Raw genomic sequence first — 5,672 nt, 5'->3', positions numbered from 1 at the left:
CCCCCGCCGCGGCCCGGCCCGCCGGCCACGATGCCCTTGGGAAACACTTGCAGGCGAAGCAAACCCGGCCCCACACTTGTTACTCCGTTTCGTCTCCCGGCTCTTTCCCCTATGTCCCCGCGGTTGTGCCTTGTTGTGTTTCCAAAGCGTTTGTCTTTGACCCTCGTTTAGAAAAGCCGTTTCTCTTCAGCGGTGTTTAAAGCTGCTGTTAATAAATTTTAGACATTATCAGATGAATTATACGCAAGGGGAGTACGAGCGTTTGTGTGCTGCTTTCTTGGAGTGTTTCAGAGGAAGTTGCCAATGGAAGTTTTCTCCCCTTTTAGCCAGCACCTTTGCAATTACGAAAGGAGTGACAGCCTGGTCTCGTTTTACTCTTCCCTCTGCGAGGGCCTCGTGGTAGAGTTGTCTATTACCCCTTTAAAATGAACGTTCATTTTCCTTTTACTTTTTTTTTTTTTTTTTTTTTTTTTTTTGCTGTGACTCTCCAGCTCAGAGCTTGTCATTTCAGAGAGGAACCACTGTGGTCTTCTCATGGTATTGTGTTTAGGAAGACCCTTTCCTTGCCTAAAGGACTGTCCATAAACTTAAAACAAATAACCTGAAGGTGTAAAGCCTATTCAGATGATCTCTGGCTGGAAATCTTCATGCTGTGCCTTTCATTCAAAGTTAAGTGGTAGGGAGGTGATTTTATTTAATTATGGCCAATGCCTAAACTCACCTGAATCTATTCAGCTTGCCTAGTTTAGACAAATTGTTTTTTACAAATGTGCTCACCATTACTTCCAGTGACACTAGAAAGGGTCAAATGCTGTGTTGCTTGCCCTTGTGCCTTTTCCTATTTGTTGTGATATATCCAGCTTTTTATGGATGTCGTAACATGGTGCATAGTGCAGGTGTTAGTGTGTTAGAGCTAGTCTTAGTCCCCATCCGCTCATATAACTTTTTAATGTTAATGTTTCCACCTAGATGTGGTATCTCTTTCTGAGCAATCTCTCACTGTATCAAGATGTAGGAACAGCTGCTGTGGAAGAAATTCAGTGTGGTTTTATGTGAGCCAGTCCTTGAGCCAGTCCTTTAGGGGGCTAGTAGTTTCATAGCTACTGCTCTCTTGAAGAGAAGAAATTTAGGCTCTTGTTCCTCAGTGCAACAGAGGAGGAAGGGTAAAAGCGAATGGATTCTTCTTCTTGGACACATATAACGGTTTGGTTATATGGAGCTATTGCATTTTGGAGATGCTACCCTATTGCTGTGGATGCATATTTGACCTCTGCAAACTATATTGAATTACAACAGAACAGCACTAAAAATTAGTTTTCAGATTACCGAAAATTAGATTTGAAAAGAAGTGTTTTGTTATGTTGTATGAAGGAAGTCTCACTGAGTAGATTTTTAATGTCATCACCTCTGTATTTAGTCACTGCTAGGTTTTAAATTGCATATTTAATTTGCAAATAAAAGCCAGGTCTAAGGATAATATTGCCCAAGATTTTGCAAATGCTTATATATTTGTGTTGCTTCCATGTGTAAATATCCTTACTGCCACAATACAAGCTTGGTAAAGTTTTGTTTTGTTTTGCATTTCTTTTTGTGTGGGGTGGTAATTTTGTAAGTCACTACTAAGGATTTAGCTTCCATAGTTGAATGGGGGAGTTAAACTGGATCTGGGTTTGTAAGAAGTGGGCTTTAAAGATCTTTTTGATTATCAATGCAAGTTACTTAAATTTGCAGTACATATTTTTAAGGGTACTTAGACTTTTTCAATGGGAACAAGGTTCTTGAGAACCATGGAAGCTCCAGGTCATGGAACATGCCAGTTTATGGATTTATTGAGAACTTTTTGTTCTGTGGAAGCATGGGGTGTGACATAAGAATCAAAACTTTGTGTTCCAAAACACAGTTTCTATCCATGGAATTGTGATGAAGTCACCACTGATTTCTTTACAATCACACTGTACCTTTGTCTGTGTTAGTTTTTCAGTTTTCTACAAACTCTTGATTACCATAAACTTGATCTTGCAGTCACAGGTATCTATTGTTATTACTACATGTAGGTTTAGACCTACTGAAGTCAATAATATGAAGTTAATAATAAAATCTAATAGAAAAGCAATTTTAATCTTGACCTAAAAGCTTAACCTTACTTACTAAAATGGTATTTGTGCCATTAATAGGAGTAGCTGTCTCATTCTTTTTCTCACTGGTGTTTGTTGAAAACCTAAAGGTTTCATTCTACCTTTTTAGCCTACAAAATCAGATTCTGTGCCATATGGGAATCTAATAGTGAAAATAAAAGAGAGAAGATTGCATGAAAATGATCAAGAAAGTTGAAAACTAAATTATTGAAAACATGAGCGTGATTGTAATAAGAGGATCTCTCATTCACTTGTGCTGTTTTGTTGGCATAATCCATTTCTAGATGTCTGTCTGGATTTTTATTTTAGGAGAATTCCTACATGCCAAAATGCAAATGCCACGTAGAAGCTTTCATTATTTTCTCTTTCTGTTCATGCAGTAGGAACAAGTCAAAGCAAAGTACTTGAATATGTGCTGTGTTCCAGCAGGTTCAGTTCTTACAAAGGGGCTTTGAAAGAGTTGTTTGTGGTTCTGTTTGTTAACACTTGCCTTAAAAGGAGACCAAAAGAGAAATTTTTTTTTAAATTTATTTGGTTGGTTTGTTTTGTCTTTATCTCCTCCACTGCAACTTCAACCTTGCATCTTGAGCAAACACATTCTCAGAAGATTGAAATATGTTGTATTGTTCATGTTACTGAGGTACTGTTTCGGTTTTACAACATGAGTTCATCTTCTTGCTGTCTTACTAATTCTCTATGAAATGTTGGAGTTCTTTCTTTCTAAATTTCTGTCTGTAGAAGGAATAATATTCATTTCAGATCTCACAAGGGAGTTAGGTTGAGTGGGGGGTTATAAGAAGAAAAGTAAGCTACTTTGGAGGTTCACCACAGTAGTGCAGCCTTATTACAGATAATGCTATGCATTATAGGAGTAATAACTAAATAATTATACAAAAGAAGCATACACCAAATAAATCTCCTTGACAATTAAGCTGGCTTAGGTTACAAAATTCTATTGAAAGGGAAAGGTAGGGAGAGCAATGTGTAATAAGGGTCCAATGCAGAAGTTTTCTCCTGTACAGAGGTAGACTCAGTAATCTGATGTGCTAGCTTCATCATGCCATCTGCGTTTAGATAGAAAAAATTTATATTTCTATTAATACTCTATTTACCATATTTATTTCTGTAGTTCTTGTTTTAATGAGTAATGCTGGAAAGCAGAGGTCAGAATTTTTTTTTTGCTTGACATGAAATGATTTATTATCAGCTGAGAATGTGGATTTTTTTACCTTTCAGTTTTACTAATACTTCAGTGAACTGTTTTTGAGCTTTACTATAATGGGATCCTGGGAATATAAACCATGCAAACTTTCTTACACGTGACTTGTGAAGCAAACGTTTGGATTAGTGGAAGTTATAAAAAAATGCAACGTTAAGGTGAGTTCATATTTTTTTGTGCTCCATCTGCATTTATTGGTTCTCTGGGGTTAAACACTGTGGAGCATAAAGGAACAAAATCCTAAAGAGTTTTTGTTTTGTATTTTAACCCCCTAGGGTTTCATTCCGTTTACGCTTTCCTACTTCAGAGACCTGGTGAGCCTGGACTCAACCTAGACAGGGAAGTTTAGTCAAATTACCTTTTTTCTGGAGTTGCCACTTACCCTGATTTGATTGGAGTCTGTTACAAAGGTAACAATTATAGCTGCAAGTTGTTGGATTGTAAGAAATTAATGCAACTTTAAAATGACGTATCTCTGTAAAGTATCTGACAACTTTAAATACAGAAACCCGTGCTACAATATTCTGATTCATACTGAAAATACCCAAATCTGGAGAATTCAAATTCTAAATCAGAAAAAGGAATCAGACTTCTTATGCTTTTTGTATTCAGGATACAGTAGATGTCTACAGACATAGGTTATATTCCTCAGCACATAAGGCAAAACTCAAGGCACAACTGAATAGATGGAGCAAGAGAGAGATCAGGAAACTTGTTACAGCATAGAATTACCTAGAGTCGAATGTTGAAAGTTACTTCTCCTCTGTCTTCTAAATGATGTCTGAACACCAGTGTTTGCATTTCTTTTCTACTCCTTGTCCGGACAAAGATGCCAGCTTACCTTGGAGATTTGGAGCTTATATCTCCAAACATGTCGAACACATGTGCAAGCCTAGAAGTTATAATCATTCCTTTGCATTATATCCAGGAAAAGAGCCTTCCCCCAAAACTCTAAGCATTGAAATCCCACCAGAGTTTGCCTTTATTTGTTTATATAAGTACACCACCACCACCACTTTTTTTTTTTTTAATGCATTTCTGTCTTTGAGGGAATTTATTCAATGTTTACTACCCGGTGACTGCAGAGTGCTTTCTTAACAGCTTGTGTTGGGTTTTCACTTTCACCATACCATGGCAAAATAGACAATTTTGGTGAACTGTAGCCCCCTTACTCAGGATTCAACTGTCTCCTTCAACAGGCTGCCTGCAGGGCTTTTTCTCTCCTTGCTGTCCAGGTTGGGTGCACCTGCGGACATGGCAGACTTAGTATGTACTTTTCCTGGAAAAAAAAAGCCCAAGGAATGGGGAGCCATATTCTGATGATATCAGTTCAGCAATTTGGCTTGTAAGGACGCATCACAGACCATTGGATCTGTGCTGCAAACTACAGTGCTGGAATGAGCTACTGAGAACAAGGATGAGAACATCTGAAGCTGGCATCTCTCTTGACTCAAAGGTGTTATGAGTGTAGAACCTGAGCATAACTGTATTTATTTCCTTATTTGGGGATTTTGGCAAACTGTCAAAGAGCTTAGCTGTGAATTTTCAGAGTGATCCTGAGGTGGGAAACTACTGTTGCTCCATTTTGCTGTTGAAGTGCTGAGGTACGTCTTTCTCAGGGGGACACACAAGAAGTCTTTGGCACAGTGTGGGGAAGCAGAAGTGATGACATTTTTTCACTGGTGGATTTTAATGCCATCACCACGTTTTCCTGCTGTCCTACTGGAAATTTGACTTTTCTGGTGAAAATAAGGCCTTCATGGTTGATGTAATTATATATATAATTTCACTTGGTTCATAAACAAATTACATGTATTTTTGCCATGTCCATGAAAAAAAATTGAAGGCTAAATTAATGGAAGATGAGTGAATAAAGGGACAATATGGTTTGGGTGTATGCAAGACATATTTTTAAAAGCCACAAAATCAGAGACTTAACCTACTTTGTTTGCACACCCAAAAACTCTTGCTGAGTGTTGCATGTGCAAGGAATGCAGTACCAGCAGAGAGCAAGTAACTTTCTTTGGAAAAAGAAATGGAAAAGAGTTCTCTTTATGCCAAATTTTACCCCACAGTGGATAATTACAGCCAAGTTGTAAACCCCTTAAAAGCAATAAGGCACCAGTATAATGAAACACATAACTGAAATTTACTGTACTTGTGTAGATTGCAAGCTTACTTTTGAATATTTAGTGTTCAACTTCTTAAATCTATAGTGTTCACAGAGGGCTTATAAGTGCTAGAATTTTGATTAACTGTCTCAAATAAACTACTGCTATTGTTATCACTATAAATCTCCCTAACCTAAGAACCTCAAG

This window comes from Corvus brachyrhynchos, unplaced genomic scaffold (assembly GCF_000691975.1).
Source record: "Corvus brachyrhynchos isolate BGI_N302 unplaced genomic scaffold, ASM69197v1 scaffold1, whole genome shotgun sequence".
NCBI lineage: Eukaryota > Metazoa > Chordata > Aves > Passeriformes > Corvidae > Corvus > Corvus brachyrhynchos.
Note: the sequence above shows the minus strand (reverse complement) of the source record.